Raw genomic sequence first — 18,334 nt, 5'->3', positions numbered from 1 at the left:
CCCCCGAAGGCAACCGGCACGTTCCAGGGTTTTCCCCTTGCCGGTCCACAGCCCGGTTCTGGTTTCCACGTGGCCCGGCTGTGCATCCCGCCACCATCACTAGGCAGGACGTTCTCCACGAAGCAGACGGGCACCCCCACCTGACCGCGGGGCGCGCTTCCACGGCGGGCACGAGCCCGCAGGGCCGCTCACGCGACCCCCTCACTCAGCAAAGCATCTCCGAGCCCGGCGGTGGGGGCGGGCGGGGACGCGCGCGGGGAGACCCAGCTCCGGCCGTCCTGACCCTCCGGCCCAGAGAAGGGCGAGCGGGAGAGGGACACCTGACGTCACGCTCTGCTGGAAGCCCACAAACCCTGCTGCTACCGAGACGCGATGACAGACAGCGCGCCCCCCGCAAGCACGGCGGCGTCCGAGGGCGACCTTGGGCCCGGGCTCGGCACTTACCTGCTGAGAGCGCCCAAGCACCACCGCCGCGCCAGCCTTCCGGCCGCTCCGGCCATGGCTTCCTCTGGGCGTGGGCGGGACTGCGGGCGGGGCGGTGGGGGTGGGGACTGACTCCCGGACGGGGCCGGGACACCATAGGTCTGAGCCGGGCCGGGCCGGGCCGGGGCCTGAACGCGATAGGTTGGAGCGGGGCCAGGGGCGGGGCCTGAGCCTGGGGGGGCGGGCAGGGGAGGGGCCTGAAGGCGACTGGTTGCGGCGGGGCCGGGGGCGGGGCCCGATCGGGGGCGGGGCCAGGAGTGATAGGTTGGAGCGGCCGGGGCGGGGCCGGGGCGGGAGGAGCGTGGCTCTGCCTGACGACCCTGCGGGGCTGGCGGGAGTGCCGGCTGACCCGGCGTTAGAGGTCGGAGGTGGGGAGGCAGCCGAGCGCGTGTGAAAGGCACGTTTTCGCTCCGCAACGTGAGCGGCTCGAAGACCCAGTAGACTGGGGGAGTCAGACGTTCTCTGTCGAACAGTTTAAACCCAGCTTTTCAGGTCAATCACCGTCTCAGGGTGTTTTTGAGTTCTGCCAAAGCATTTAACAAACTGTTTTTATGGGGAAGAAACCCTGAGAGTTGGAAGGGCCTTTGTCGCCTCGTCCAGGTCCCGGAGGAAAAAATTCCGATTTTTAGATGAAGGGAGTTGACACCTGCGGACCAGCTAGAGCGAGCCAGACTCACTGTTATCCTCTGAGCAGCCCTGCAGGGAAAATGCTGTCGCCCTGTTATGCTGATGTGTAACGTGAGGCAGCTAAGGTTAATTAGGTGACTTCCACTAGGACCTGAGACTTGCAAGTGGTCAAAGTCCCAAGTAATTTTATTATTTGTGCTTCATCATAGGTGGGGGGCAAGACTGCAGGCCGTGTAGGACAGTTTGGACTTATTCTGAACCCTTTCTTCAGATGTTACAAGGTGATGGCTGGTAGGCTGAGCTGAGCCTCTCAAAGACCTGAGACCCTCTCTCAGGCTGACTTAAGTAACCCTCGGAGGTAATGGAAATGCCCGAGAAGAGATTGAGATACTGGTAGACTCACTGGGCTCCGGAAGGTGAAACACCGCTCACAGAAATATTAATTTTTAAAAAATCCCTCACTGGTAAGCGTATTTGGATGGTGAGACTTTTCGCAAGACAAGTGAAGTCTTCTCAGGCTTATGCCTACTATATTTTACACAGAAAAGTGGTGTATGGGAGATTTGCTGTTTTTGTCAAAGTGTCGTTTAAAAAATATAGGAGCATGTGTCAAAGATTTACCTAACCCATTAATTAGGGAACCAGCAGGATGATAAAAAAGAATTTGAAACACTGGTTTATAGAGTCAGTGTAAAAATGAGTGCTGGAGTAGACTGCAGGGTTAGGTACAAAACTGGCTGATGTCCTACAGAGCAGTAAGACCTTAATCTCTGGGGCAAAAATTTTTTTTTCCCTATTGGACGAATCAGGTGCATCTCTACTAGCTGTCATTTACTGAAGACCCATTCTATGCCAGTGTTTGAGTGAGGGGAGATGGTGGAGAAGACAGACATTCCTGGCAGAGAGTTCATCTTTGGTCCATCTTTGGTCTGTTAAACTGTTCCCAGGAGTCCAGGCCATGCTGTTTAAACATGGTTGCTATGGCCTTGTGGGTGGAGACCAGTACTCAGCAAACGGGAAGCATTGTGAGTTTGTTCAGTGTTCCACCTGAGGGTGAAGGTCCTTGTATCCATGCCCAGGAGAGTGCACTCTCTGTTGAGGCCAGTGGAGATCCACTGAAGGGAAAACCAGTGTGTCTGGTCATCCAGTTCTTAGTGCAGTCATTTGCTCCCCATATACTCCCACTATGTCCTCGGAGTGTAATGCTTCCAGAGAAGATTAAGAAACGCGGAAGCCCAGCCAAGACCTCACCTAAAGCTCTAATCATCCTGTAATATGAGCAGGTTCCCCCAGTGCTTATGAAGGCTTTGGGAGGGGGACGTCCCACCTGGTTAGATCTTAGAGTATTGATTGCAGGGGAGGGGTCTGTCTAGGAGGGGAGTTGATCCTGTTCTGCATGCAGAGAATCCCAGACACCGCCTCGTGGCCACAGGTGCCCGGGAGGAGCTGTCCCCTGCTGTAATGAGTCGTAGGGGCACAGTGTTGTGCTCAGTGTTGGAGCTAAATGTTTACTTTTTTTTTTTTTTTTTGCGGTACGCGGGCCTCTCTCCGCTGTGGCCTCTCCTGTTGCAGAGCACAGGCTCCGGACGTGCAGGCTCAGCGGCCATGGCTCACGGGCCCAGCCGCTCCGCGGCATGTGGGATCTTCCCAGACCGGGGCACGAACCCGTGTCCCCTGCATTGGCAGGCGGACTCTCTACCACTGCGCCACCAGGGAAGCCCTGGTACCTATTTTTAACCCAAGTGGGGACGTTATATTTGCCTCGATATTTCCCACATTGCAGCTTTGGCTCAACTGTCTTGCTCAGGGGTTCTCAGTACCGTATGCACATCACCCAGGGAACTTTTAACAAATGTACGCTGGGACCCCACCCCCAAACAATGAACTCAACTCTTTGAAGGCTCCCCAGGTGACTGTCCCTTGTGGCCAGGGTGGGACAGCACGGGTCCCTTGCCCAGCGTTCTGATTTTACCATGCAGCAGACTCGCCGGGATGCCTTGTGAAAACACAGATTTTTGAGATTCTGTCTCGGTAAGTCAGGGGTGGCACACACACGTCTGTATGTCCAGTAAGTTACCAGGTGATGCCGCTGCAGGGGCCTCGCTTTGGAAATCACTGGCCTCTTGCCCATCAGAACGAGGTGGGGGCATCAGGGTCACTGGGAAGGTGTGGCAACTCCTTCCCGTCTTTCGTGCTTTGCTCCGGTCGGCAAAGGCAGCATCTGTAGTTTAGAAACTTCCCAGCTCGCTTTGCTCACCCCCTCCCCTCCCACTTGCAGTTGAGAACCATCCTTCAGGCTTCCATGTATTTCTGGATGCGGCTTCTCCATCCATCCGGTTTCCTACCCCTACCAGCCATGTAAGCCCTCACCCTTGTATTCACGTTGTTCTTCCGTCTAAAACGCCTTCCTCCTTCTGTTGTTACGCTTTAGTGGGTGTCCTTCACCCACCAAAGCATCACCCTGATATCTTCTCTGACGTGCTCCCCAGTCCCTGAATTCTCATTGTATCTACAAGGCTGCGAGGCACTAGGGTGTAGAACACAGTGTACTGTTTTCAGTTATTCACAGATTGTTTCATCAGGGCAATGAGTTGCTTTGTGTTTCTCTCATATTCTCCTTGGTGCCTTTTCTTGTGCTATGTACTTATTAGGACCTCAGTACAAAGGAGGAAAAGATGTTAGAGTATTTCTCTAGGAGAGCATTTGTCCAGTCATCCTATTACACAAAGATTGCTGAGTGAGTGACCTTGAATTCTACCCAAGGGGCCTGGTTACCAAAATGCCTTGTCTCAAGGCAACTTGCCTACAAAAGGCTCCACAGCACAGAGACCAAAGGCAGGGTTTTGCAGTGGCCAGCTGTGATACTAGGTCTACTTTTTCTATATACAAACAGTGCACATTACTAATTAAATAATAAACAATTTAGAATTGTTATTTTCCTTGGAAACCACACAGTATCTCCTACAGGGCAATTAGGAGAAAAATCCCTGTTTTCCTCAGAAGCAAATTGGATAAAACATAAAATGAGGCATCAGGTGTGGTGACACCTAAAGCCTTGAACTTGTTCTGACTTTCGTCTCTGTCCGCTCACTGGGCCTGTAGTTCTCACCTAGAATTTTACGCGCTGCCTAACTAATGACGTTGAGAAGGGCACTGTGGATGAAGCTCTGTCAGGGGTCGGCAGACTGTGGGGCCTGGGTCAGATCTGGCTCCCACCCCTGTTTTTTAAATTTTATTTTCTTTATTTTTTTGGCTGCATGGGGTCTTAGCTGTGGCACGCGGGCTTTTCTCTAGTTGTGTCACACGGGCTCCAGAGCGCATGGGCTCTGTACTTTGCGGTGCACATCTCTCTCGTTGAGATGCATGGGCTCAGTAGTTGAGGCGCGCGGGTTTAGTTGCCCCAAGGCATGTGGGATCTTAGTTCCCCGGCCAGGGATCGAACCCGCATCCCCTGCATCATTGGAAGGCGGATTCTTTACCACTGGACCACCGGGGAAGTCCCTCCCACCCACTTTTGTAAATAAAGTTTTACTGGAGCAGTCCCATCCATTTGTTTACCTAGTGTCTGAGGTGGTTTTCTCTGTACAAAGGCAGAGTGGAGTAGTTGCAACAGAGACCGTGCATCAGTCTGCTGGGGCTGCCATAACGAACAACACAGACTGGGGGGCTTAGCAACAGAGAGTTATCTTCTCACAGTTCTGAAGCCTGAAGTCTGCAGTCCGGGTGGCAGCAGGGCTGGTTTCTTCTGAGGCCTCTCTCCTTGGCTTGTAGACGGCCGTCTTCTTCCGTGTCCTCACACAATTGCCCCTTGGTCTGTATGTGTCTCTCTTCTTGTGAGGGCATCATCTTTATTGGATTAGGCCCCTGCCTAATGGCCTCATTTTACCTTAATTACTTCTATAAAGACCCCCCTCTCCAAATAGTCACACTCTAAGGTATAGGGTTGAGGCTTCCACACACAAATTTGGTTGGGGGCACGATTCAGCCCATTATAGACCAAATGGCCACAAAGCCTAAAATACCTGCCATCTGGTCCTTCACAGGAGAAGCTATTGACCTCTGTGATACACTTTGATTTCTCCTATAGAATACAGTGAAATACAACTCCAGATGAAACCACTGGAGTTCTCCTCCTCCTCCCTTTTCTCTCCAGGAGCAGCACTGGTCACTGTGACAGTGTCCTGGGCCACACTGCCACATCTCTGAGAAGAACTTTAGTGGATCCACTCCCATCAGAGACCAGAGCCACAACCATGCTGTAATTAGCTAAAACCTCCACCTTCTGGAAGAACCGCTATTTCCTTACACCTACTGAGGCAGGAGATAGATGGGCTCCAGGCCAACTGGCCTCCTGTTCACACCTCCTGGGGGGAAGAAGAAGGTGGGCCCCAGGCCAGACATTCGTTACCAGCCCCCTGTTTACATTTCCTGAGGCAAGAGACAAACGGGCTCCAGGGTTTATGCCTGGACTCCTGTCTGTATTTCGAGATCTGCACTTTGATATGAAAAACAGCAACAGGAATAGGGTAGATAACCAGACATTGGGCACTTTTACAGCCGGGACAGAGAGGGGCTAAACCCTGTTAAAAGATCAAGAGGTTGTATATTTACCATCCTTGGGGCGAGGGAGACATCGCACATGTGCAGAAAGGCTCCTTGGGGGTCAAAAAGGAGGGGATGCCAGACCATAGTAAGTCCGCTGTCTCCCCCCCACCAGAGGCCTTTGCGATGAAATCCATCTTGATTGATGGGTGCATGCACAGCCAGGGGAGGGTCCAGAGACAAATTAGCCCTGGGGTCAAAACAATATGACTGGCCAAGGAGAAGACAAAGACCTGGACAACTTCCCCCTTAAAAAGGATTTAAACCCCCAAAGGCGCGACTGTCACGATGCTGTCACTGAGCTTGCCCATGCGTCTCTCTGCATGTATCTGCTTTTCTAATAAACACTTTACTTTCTTCTATACCTTCCAACACCTTGTCAGATTCTTCCTTTCAAGATAGGCAAAGGACTGGGGACTTAGATTCTGACTGCTGGTCCCGTGCTCTAGCGGTTAAGATCCTGGTTTCCATCCAGGTGACCTGGGTTCGATTCCTGGTCAGGGAGCTAAGATTTTGCTTCCAGCTACTGCTCGCTGCTGCTTGCTGCAAGCTGCTGCGTACTGCCACCTGCGTCTGAAATCACTATATCCCTTTTTTTTCCAACTTCCACCACCAGCATAAGCATTGGCCCTTTGGGGGAGCTTTTTCATCGGAGAAGTGAACTGTTTATCCCTCGTGATGGCTGGCTGAGCGTGCCAATGGGAGAGAGAAAAGCAAAGTGGTTCCTCTGTAGCTTCTGCTACCCAAACGGGCCCCAGAAAAATCACCTGTTGTTCACAGGACGTAGAGAACTGAACACTGTGCTGTGAACTAACAAACTGACAAGCTTCCTCCATTATTATCATTCGAGAAGTAATTCACCTGGGCCCTGGTCAGCGCAGGTCCATGAGAGACTCAGCCGTGGCATTCTAAGGCGAAGTTCAAGAATCTAGGTGAAAACTCCTATTATTTTCTGTTTCCTTTGGAGACTGAGATACGTTAGGTCTCCAGCTGGGACAGGGCTGCCCTCAGGGCCCGTGTCCCCGGCATTATGACCAGTCCTCAGGACCAGTAGAGACTCTATCCGTCCAAACCTCCTCTTTCTACTGAAGAGGAAACCAAAGCCAACAAGTGAAGAAAGAACTGAGGGAAGGTCACGTCAGATTGGACCTGACCCTGAGCTGGCACCTCCCCTCTGCGCTGTCCGGTGTCCCTGGAACATGCCCTCTGGCCTGCTGCCCTCTGAGGCCACAGAGGGTCCCCTGGGCAAAGTCACTCGTTGCAGGAATTTGGAAGCTGGCAGAGTGACAGTGTCGTGGTGGAGTTAGGTCAAGGATGGAGAGGACTGTGTGTCTATTGCGACATGAAGAGCCTTCTGAACGCGGGTGGCAGCCCGGGGCACTGCAGTCAAAGTGCAATGGAACAGGTCCAGGGGAGCTGGTTTTTGCAGGTCAGAAGCGTGAATTTGCTGGAAGGACATTTGCAGAAAGAACATGTGCTGTGGTGCTCCAGCGCTCCCGAGGTCTCCTGTAAGAGCCAAGAAGAGCCGCAGACAGTGGGGCCAGCTCAAGGCACCAAGAACCAGGCAGCAGGACACTCCGGCCTGCACACGGCACACAGCTTCACCGTGGAAAAGAGATGGGGCTGAGATGGACATTCACACCATCATTCATTCAACTGTTGAGCTCCTATTGTACGCAAAGTCCTGGAGTTGTCGTGCTGAGCGCAGCCCTTTGTAGCTTTCGGTACAGGGAAGAAGGCAGACGTTGATGAAATAAGCTCAGGAGTAAATGGAAAATCACGGTGGTGATCGAGGCCCTGGAGGAAGGGTGGGTGCAGGGTGGAGACTAGAGAAAGGGACCCTCCTGAAACAGTGAGGATACCGAGGACAGCGGTACAAACTGTAGCTGCCGCCTGGACTGAGCCTCCCCTAAGGGGTCTGCTCCCAAGGAGTGCTTACTGTGAGGTGTGTGGGAAATGGTTTGTGGTCATTGCTGAGCGTTTGTATGAGAAATGGGATCCCAGACTCAGAGGGGACTTCAGTGTCTTCTGATCCAATATCCATCCAGCTCCAAGCGACAGTCATCTCTACAGCATCCCTAACAGGGGTTACCCCATCACCTCCAGGCACGGGGAACAGACCACTGTGTCACTGTTCTCTTAGGCTTCTTGGGACACAGGTCAGGAAGTTGGGGACAAATACTTGGCGGGGACAAAAGCAGTCCGAGAAGAGAGAAGTGAATCCTCTGAGCTGTGGAATCCAGGCCTAGGGGTACCCAGGACAGTGGAGCCATGAAAATGCACATTCAGAAAACAAACCGCTCTAAAACTGGCATATCACTGCCTTTTGGGAATGCCGAGGAAACACCATGCAAGTGGACCAGAGTACACTTGGGATCTAACAAATCTCCCTCTCCTCCCGCCATTGAGATTTCTATCCTGGTGCGTAATTGAGAATGAGGTATTCAAATCAGTTCCACGCTGTGGTGTGCTTATTTTTTTTATTATTATTACATATTCCTGTTTTTATTCCTATCGTAAATATTTCTAGAAGTGGGTTAGAAGTTATGCACACTTCAATTTTAATAAATTATACAAGTGGTGTACTTATTTATTTATTTGTTTTGCGGTACGCGGGCCTCTCCCTGTTGTGGCCTCTCCCGTTGTGGAGCACAGGCTCCGGACGCGCAGGCTCAGCGGCCATGGCTCACGGGCCCAGCCGCTCCGCGGCATGTGGGATCTTCCCGGACCGGGGCACGAACCCGTGTCCCCTGCATCAGCAGGCGGACTCTCAACCACTGCGCCACCAGGGAAGCCCCTTATTTTTGATATCAGTAGATGCCATGGTGGTTTGCCATACTTGATGCCAAGAGCAAAAGCAGCTCAGTCATCTATAGACCAAAGAAAGGTCAGTGATTCGCTGCCGAAGCCGGGGGGACAGAAGTCACAGTAGTCCCTCTGCTGCCACACGCGACAGCACGGCCAAGTGCTACAGGGTCTTTGGGGAACAAAAAGTTTTAAAGCACATTTATCTTCCCAAAAGGAAGCTTGTAATTCCTTCCTAATGCTCTATCTTGACTAAAATTAAAGATCATTTTTAAACTCCCAAAATTCTTATGCATGTTCAAAACAAAATCTGCACTGTAAGGGATTCATCATCACTTTCAAGGACCTAAAAGTTTTGATCAGCATTTCAGAGAGTAGACGGAAAATGACTTTAACAAAACAGTCTCTAAAAATGCTGCTGCATTTATCTAAAAAACATGTCTCTGGCTCTTCAGCACTTAAACTCCTTTATACCCCTGGGTATAGTCACCTGAAGGCTAGGGGCTGTCAAATTCGGTCCCCAGTTGGTGGTCTATAGCTTTTCCTTCTATAGCTTTCTCTTTAAGTGGTGTCTGAAAGGATTTTAAAAATAGTTGTGATTCTGAGGTCTGGGTGATGTTTCCAGTTATGAGGAAAAATAGAAGAAAAGGGACATGAACTTCTGGCTCCCTAGGGATGGTGGCTGTGCCTTATTAATCTCTGTCCATTGTTCCAACACCAGCTGGGTCGCAGTAGGTGCTCAGTAAGTGCTGATGAATGTGGAAGGGGAAAGGGGCCGACACATGCATGGGTCCCTCCTAGGTGGTCCAGGCTGGGTTGGAACTTTCTTTAGTGAGGTCTCTCCCTGCCATGCTCTCGGGCGAAATGCAGCATGGTTGGAAGCCCCTGCCTCTCAGAGGTGGGCGGAGGTGGGCACTGAGGGGAGAGAAGGGGCACAGAGAGCCTGGGGGGAGGGTGCGGCTATGGTTGCCCGGCTCCTTAACCCTCTCCCTTCCGCTCCAGAAAGTGACACTGCTGGAGACGGGACAAGCGTGTCAGGGTTCTCTGGAGAATCAGAACCGACAGGATGTGCATATATATATAGAGAGAGAGTTGAAGGAATTGGCTCACCTGACCGTAGAGGCTTGGTAAGCCCAATATCCGCAGAGTGGCCAGAAGCTGGAGGCCTCGGGAAGTGTGTCAGTCTGATCCAGAGGTGTCTGCGGGCAGAACTCCTTCTTGTTCTGGGGAGGTTAGTCTAGGTTCTATTCAGGCCTTCGAGTGATCAGACGAGGCCCACCCACATCATGGAGGGCAATCTGCGTTACTCAAAGGCTACTGCTTTAAATGTTAATCTCATCCAAAACACTCCTACACAGAAGCATCCAGAATAATGTCTGACCACCTGTCTGGGCACTGTGGCCCAGCCACCTGGACACATAGGATTAACCATCACAGCTGGCAACAGGAATCACTCAGAAGGTGCGTTCAGTGGTCACTGGTTTGACATGGTGGGCCTCCCAATAGAGAGCCCGCTGGCTGTCGACCCGGAGCACAAAGCCCTCTGAGTCAGGGTGGCTAGGAGGGCTCTGCCTTCACCTGTGCCTTTACTCTCCACAGCACTGTACAGTGTAAGAGACATTGTCACAGTACATTTCCCAGGACGAGTTTTTGCCATCGTTTCTTGAAAACGGGACTGCAGGGATGCATGTGTCTATGAATATGAAGACACGAGAAGTTATCCTCTGGGTCCGGGACTGGAGAAGAGCAAGGGCAAGGAGGTGGGGACCCGCAGGGGTTTCCAGACTTCCTGCCAGGATGTGTTCCCAGGCTGCTCTGGGTCAGGGCACACGGCAGTCTTGAGATGACTGGGCTTCATGGAACAGCCTGGCTTTCTATCAGGTTATGTTTTCACCAACTTGCTGTTTATGCAGCTATTTTGCAAACTCTCTTCAGTTACTGGGTGTTTAGCAATGTGACATATACACATGTGTGAATATAAATACACTTAGTAAAACAAACTAAAATGAATTATGGAGGAAGAATTTTTGGGGGATAATTTCATGTCTTTACAGTGTGAAAACTGAAGACCTTCAGAGTGTTGAAAATATGCAGTTTTGGGGTCCCAGGAAAAATGACTTCAGGAGTCCATTTAAAATTATCTCTGTGCTCTGTAATGGCCTATAGGGGAAAAGAATCTGAAAAAGGGTGGTTATATGCATATGTATAGCTGATTCACTTTGCTGTACAGCAGAAAGTAACACAACATTGTAAACCAACTACACGCCAATAAAAATTTTAAACATAAATAAAATCGTCTCTAATCTTTCTTCTGCCTCCACGTCTGGCATTAGGTCAAAGAGTAAATGAGGAAATCTACTGCAGTTGTCCCACTACACTCAGGTGACTCACTGCACTCTTTCCCTTTGTTAGCACGAGTCTCCCCGACGGCGTGGCGCGTGTCCCAAAGAATAGGGACTGAGGGCTGTATTCCCAGCACCTGAACTTTATAGGCGGCCGGTGAATGTTTGATGAATAAATGGATGGTGTTGTCATTTTTGCTGATGTTAATTTATACTTGGGGGGAGGGTTGATGTGGGGTTTTAAGACCCCGGGAAGCCTCCTGAGAACCTCAGACTCAACATGTCCTAAGCTGAACTCACCAATTTCTTAACCCTCCCTCCAGCTGCTTCTCCCCTGCCTGTCCCCCAACCACGCACGCACACTTAGTCATCAAAAGCCAGAAGCCCCGTTATGACCCGGACTTGCTGCCCCCGTTTCCCACGTTCAGCAGAGCCCTGGGGCTCCAGCCCTTCACCTTCTTGGTCCTCCCTCCACCCTTTCCTCCCACCTTGCTCCCCAGCACCCTTGACCTGGATCCCGCAATAGTTTTCTAATAGGTCTGTCTCCTGCCAGGTGCGCCCTCCCAGCCAGCTCCAGCTCTGGCAGGGAGCTTTTTAAAATACAAACCCCATCAAGTCTCTAACCTCCTGCCCCAAACCCTCCAGTGGCTCTCCAGGCTGTCAGGACAAAGCACAGACTGTGGCTGACCCAGAAAGTTCTTCGTCGTCGGCCGCTGCCTACTCCTCTTCCTCAATCTTGTCACCCCTGACACGGGCCTTTTGCTCCAATAATCAAGCAACTGTATCTCCATAAAATTGCCTTCCAGGGCTTCCCCAGGGGCGCAGTGGTTGAGAGTCCGCCTGCCGATGCAGGGGACACAGGTTCGTGCCCCGGTCTGGGAGGATCCCACATGCCACGGAACGGCTGGGCCCGTGAGCCATGGCCGCCGAGCCTGCGCATCCGGAGCCTGTGCTCCGCAACGGGAAAACTATATTACTTTGACATAAAATAAAGTATACAGTTTGATGATTTTTGATACATGTAAACACCTGTGACACTGTCACCACAATCAAGATAGCAAACGTATTCATCACCCCGAAGGTTTCCTTGTGCCCTGGGGACCCCACCTCCCCAAGTAGCCAGTGATCTGCTTTCTGTCACGGTAGAGCATCTGCATTTTCTGAATTTTACATAAATGGAGTCACACAGTATGAATTCTTTGTCTGATTTCTTTCACTCAGCATTATGACTTTGACATTCAGCCATGTTTTTGCATGTGTCAGTAGTTTATCCCTTTTTATTGGTGAGTAGTATTCATTGTACAAATGTACCATTTACCCATTGGGTTAATGCACATTTGGGTTATTTTCAGTTTTGGCTGTTACTACAAATAAAGCTGCTATGATATTCATGCACATTTGTGCACATACATTTGTATGCATATATACTGTTGTTTCTCTTGGGTAAATACCTAGGAGTTGAATGGTTGGCTTGAATGACCCATGTATATTTAACCTTTCAAGAAAAAGCTGTTTTCCAAAGTGGCTGTACCACTGTAGATCCTCACCGACACTGTGCAGGATAAGGGCTCCAGCTTCACCACATGGGGTGCCAGCACCTGGTGTGGTCAGTCTTCTAAATGTTACTCATTCTAATGGGAGTGTAGGAGTATCTTATGATAATGCTGCTATGCATTTGCCTAATGACTTTGGATGGTGAGCATCTTGTCACTTGCTTATTTGCTGTCAGTAGATCATCTTTGGTGAAGTGTGTGTTCAGATCTCTGGGGTACAATTTTTCTTATTCGTTTAAATGAACTCTTATTGTTGAGTTGTAAGAATTCTTTATATAATCCACATACAGGTTCTTTGTTGCATATATGTTTTGCATATTTTCTCATAATCTACGTCTTACTTTTAAAATTTCACATTCATTCCCTTTTGAAGGGCAAACATTTTCGTTTTGATGAAGTCAAATTGACTTTTTCTTTTGTACTTTGTGCTTTTTGTTTCGTATTTAAGAAATCTTTGCCAAAACTAAGATCAGTAAGATTTTCTTTTCTGTGTTCATCTAGAAATTTTATAGTTTTAACTCTTACATTTAGGTATATGATCCATTTCCTTTAATTTTTGTAGTGGTGTCAGGTAAGGGTCCAGGTTGATTCTTTTGCATGTGGACATCTAATTGTTCTAGATTATTCTTTCCCTCTTGAATTGCCTTGGTACTGTTGTCAGAAATCAATTGACTGTATCTACGTGGGTCTATTTCTGGACTCTTCTCTTCTAGTCATCGATTCCTCTTTTACACTAAAAATACAGCATCATATATTGTAGATTTATAATAAGTTTTTTCTTTTAATTAATTAATTTATTTTTGGCTGCGTTAGGTCTTGATTGCTGTGCACGGGCTTTCTCTAGTTGCGGCGAGCAGGGGTTACTCTTCATTGCAGTGCACAGGCTTCCCCTTTCAGTGGCTTCCATTGTTGCGGAGCACGGGCTCTAGGTGTGCGGGCTCAGTAGTTGTGGCTCACGGGCTCTAGAGCGCAGGTTCAGTAGTTGTGGCGCAGGGGCTTAGTTGCTCCACGGCATGTGGGATCTTCCCGGACCAGGGCTCAAACCCATGTCCTCTGCACTGGCAGGCGGATTCTTAACTACTGTGCCACCAGGGAAGTCCCATAATAAGTTTTGAAATCAGGTAGAGCTGGTCTTCTGACTTGGTTCTTCCCTTTCAGAGTTGTTTTGGCTATTCCTACAGCCTATTCCTTTGGCCTGTGCCAATGCCACCCTGTTGTAGCTCCTGAGGAGCTGTCCTGTGTCTGGATGTTTGTCAGGACTGGTTCCTTCCCTGTGTGCTCCTAACCACTCAGAGGCAGAGGCTGAGCCCCCCCACCTGCAGCCCCCAGCTCATGCACTGCCTGGATTCTGCTGTCCCCGGGAGGGCCTGGGGGCCCTGAGGACGGAGCTGAGCATGTGCAGAGGAGGACGGGAGAGGTCTGCCCTTTCTGCGCAGGGCGTGTCTGACCGAAGTGTGTGCTGAGGGCTAGAGGAGCCAGCGTCCAAATGGAAAGATGTGGTCAGATTCTGCCCCGAGTTCTCGAGATCTGAACACTTGAGGCATAAAGACACGTTTGTTTGGGGACCGGTGGTGAATAGCACGGGGAGAGGTTCCCATGGCTTTTCTTTGAAATTCTTTCACAGCAGCATGGCAGGATTTGTGTAAAGAGGGAGTTTATTGGCAGATTCTGAAGGAGAGAGAGAGGCAAGGTTGTTATTTTCAGGCTGCCAGGGATCTTCCGTGTGTGTGGTGTTTTTTCTTCACGGATTACAAGACGCTTTACAAATGTTAAATTGCCAGACAGTCATCAATCCTTTGAGCATCCCCGTGAAATGAAGAATACAGTCGAACGGTTTGAGATGAATGCAAATTGCCTTCCACATATGCCTCCCCCACCACCACAGAGGAGCTCCATCACTCTGTGCTGCTGGGATGCTGATGGGGGTCCCGGAACTCCTGCCCAGGGAACTCCAACCATTCACATTATGCCAGGTGCTCATTATCCAGGAGGGTCTGGCTAATAGCCAGACATTCCTTTGACAAACTTATGCACCTTTTGGGAAAGAAGTCCTGCAACCTCTCTAGGTAATCCTGTTCAGATAGAAATATGTGATCTTTTTTCTATAAAATCTCCTTTTATTTTATGTACACATATGCACATTTATGCAAATTTACACATTTACAAATTGTTCTTCGGGAGACAGAAGGAAGAATCATTGACCACACGGGGTGAGGACTGGCTCAAGGCTCAGAGAAGCCCTGAGCTGCTAGGGGAACAAAAATGGGGTCATGTAGGGAGAGGAGGGAGGGGCAAAGCAGGAACGGGCAGTCTGAGCACTCCTGTTGTCAGGAGGGCCTGTGTTCCAAATCTGACTACAACGCCGAGGCCCAGAGGGAACCGCAGGAGCTGCATTGCTCGACGCCTCACTTTACCGAAGGCAAGGCTGCTGCCCGCTGATAAAGACACCAGTTAATGCTGTTCTCTCCTGAAACTGAGATACACCCCTTTGATCTCTTCATCTCTTTTTTGAGAATTTTTTTATCTCCCCTCCAATACACATCCTCAGAATCAAAAACATAAAGTGAGGAAAACTTGAGGTCTCCGGGTGGACCTGTGAAATTCTTTATGAAGGTCCTTTCCTACAGAGCAGTTGCTCACAAGGAAGAGGCTTCAGACTAAGACAGACTTGTGTCTAAATCCATCTCTGCTCCCTGGTACTTGTGAGACCCTGACCAAGCTCTGTAACTCCCCAGCATCAGTTTACTTATCTATAAAATGGGGACAAGAGTAATTATAATAATTATATATAAATGTATAGTTCTATACATGAAATTATAAAATATAAAACATAACTGAAATATTATTATATTACAAATATAATTTATAGATATATAATTATATATATATGTATAGAAATAAAATAATTGCCTAGAGGAGTTATATTAGCTATGATCATTTGGTTATTTATTAATGAAATAATATAATACATCACAAAGTTGGCTTATCCGGAGCTTTGCAGATTAAGCTGATGGAAACTGATCACTTTGGGAGAGGAAGAGTGACATGGTCAGGTTTGGGACATGTGTATCAGGGTCTCTCTCAGCGATGCTGACGCTCTCAAGAGTAAGGACTACCTGCTCGTGGGAAAACCCCCGGGGGTGAAACCCCCAGGCTGACACTCCACAGCTGCCGCTCCTGACTTAGTGACACGTTAACATCTTAAATTGTGAACTATTTCAAACATCCCCCAAAGTACAGCAATATAACAGATACTTATACGCCCACCACTGATGGTAAATGTATGTTAAGATTTGGCCATATTTGCTTAGATCTTTCTGAGAAGCCTTAAGACATTCCTCAGCAGCTGTCTTCCTCCTCGGAACCCTCCCTCTCCACCCAGTTCCAGGCGCCACCAGCATTCCATCACACATGGCTCTTGTATCCATAAATAACCACACCATTTTGGGTTTGCTGAGAAACTGTAAATAGATGGTGTAAATGGTACATTCTAAGTATTCTTTGCAAATGACCTCTTTCCCCCACTGGACAGTGTGCTCTTGAGATTTCACCTTGTTCATATGCATAGATCTACCTCATTTTAACTGCCAACCAGCACTTCACATACAACCAAACGTGTTTTATTTATCTATTCCTCCCCCTCAGGAACATGGAGACGTTGCCTCCCTCCCCACTCTCTCTCTTTCTTCTCTCCCTTTTTCTTTTTTTCTTTTTCTATTACCACCAGCCATGGGCATCCTTCTGGGTGTCTCCCGGGTCACGTGTGCGTATTGAGGGCGCCTCCTTAGAAGCGGGGCTGCTCCTGACTTCCTCTTTATCTCATGGCTACAAAACTGCTTTCCCTCACCTGCCGGTGACGTACTGAGTTCCCCCTTCTCCACATCCTTGCTGATCCTTGGTGTTATCAGACATAGGTATCCACCCATCTGATGGGTATGATGTATTGTCTTAATGTTTGAATTTGCATTTCCCTGAGTTTTATTGAGATTGAACATCTTTTTCATATGATTATTGGACCCTGGTTTCCTTCTCTGTGAATCCTGTTTATATCTTTTGCTCATTTATCAACTGGGCTTTTTTCTTGTTGATTAAAAGGATACCATATATTCTACATATCAATCCTTTATCATATTTGTTGGCTGCCAATAATTTCTTTAAATCTGTCGGCTGGTTTTTCATACTGTTTGTGGTTCCTTTATGATACAGGTGTTTTCATTTTAAGAAAACCAACTTAATATATAAGTATATATATATATATGTGTTTCCTTTATAATTTATGATTTTCACATCTTAAGAAATCCTTCCATATCCAGATGTCATAAAAATATTTGCCCATGATTTTTTACGTATTTTTTTCTTTTTTCCTTTTTTTACATCTAGGTTTTTAATCCATCTGGACTCTGTTTTTGTGAATAGTGTGAGATAGGGGACTAATTTTAACTTTTGCCATATGCATAGTCATTTTCCCAGCGTCATTTATGGAATAGTCCATTTTCCCCCCACTCATGTGTAGGGTTACCTCTTTCATGTACAAACATAACATATAAATGCTGTACCTTTAGTGCACTCCAGATGACTTCCAACTTCCTTTTTTATCTCTGTGCCTGAGGACTTCACAGAACCACGAGCCTGGAAGTGCTGGGCGTGAACCTCCCATGGGAGCAGTTCCCAGCCCAAGTCTGAGAGCCCTGGCTTGCGAATGTCCCAGTACCTCCTCGCTCCCCAGGTGGGATAATTCTGGGACATAGTTTACATCCCTTCCCAGAGTTTCCGCATGGGAGGCGGCACCCCAGCCCACTATTCACCCTTTGCAGACTGTGCCTCTCTGCCCACCTCATTCCCTGCACCGCCCACTTCAGCTGTCTCAGAGCTTCTGGAAGAGCTAAACCCACGTGTGTGGATGTGCTTCCAGCTCTCTAATCGACCCCACTGCTTTATTTGTCTGTCGTGGCCCCGATCAGCTTCTTGAAGCCAGTGAACTCAGCCCCATGTCACACAGCAGGTTGACATGAGAAACAGCCTCCAAATCCTCACGTCATCTTCACGTTGTCCTCTGCCACATACTCTTCTCTGTTGGCCTTCGCATCTGGCTTTCATGTTGATTCTCCTGGCCTTTGCCCTCGTGATTCACCTCACCTGGCCCCTTACCCTGTTCCTCAGCAGCGTCATTTCTCTGCAGTTGAAACGGAGCAGGACCCTAGGGTCCTTGCCCCCCATGTCCTCTGCCTGCCTTTTGTCTGTAGAAAAACTTTAGCCAAAGAATAAGTTTAATCAGAGAAGTGAGAAAATGCAGAAACAAAGGAAAACAGTCCAACAAGACTAGATAATAATAGTTTCGTCATTAAGCATAGTCACGGACCTTTAGTTCCTTCTCAAGGGCTGTAGATAATGTTCTGAGCCATATCCTGTCTTGTAAATACTGAAACCTCCACCAGGTGGAAGAAGTTAACTACATAATAACCAGACTGTAGCCATGACACAAGCTGCCACAATTCCGAGAATTTGCCTCAAGGAAATGGGAACCAACCGACCCTGGAACTGAAGACTTAACTGTACTTAGAACAATCAAGATGATGCTGGTCAGACCACCGATGACCAATTTCAAGATGACCGTCAGAGCTGACTCTGCTGTTTCTGCATGTAGCCCCCTCCCTCCGTCTATAAAAGCTCTTGCCCACTGGCTGTCAGGTGGGGGGAGTTGGCCTTTGGACAGGAGTCCCCCCTTCCCCTGGTTGCCGGCATCTGAAATAAAGCAAACTTTCCTTTCCACCAGCCTTGCCTCTTTATTGGCTTTTGGACGGCGAACAGCCGGACCCCACTTTCGGTAACACAGTGGCTTAAGATCATTTGGATTTTCCTTCAGGCTGTGGCTCGGGTAGATAACACACAGTCTATCATGAAAAAATAGAACCAAACTGGAGC

The sequence above is a fragment of the Hyperoodon ampullatus genome (genome assembly GCF_949752795.1).
Source record: "Hyperoodon ampullatus genome assembly, chromosome: 10".
NCBI classification, from domain to species: Eukaryota; Metazoa; Chordata; class Mammalia; order Artiodactyla; family Ziphiidae; genus Hyperoodon; species Hyperoodon ampullatus.
Note: the sequence above shows the minus strand (reverse complement) of the source record.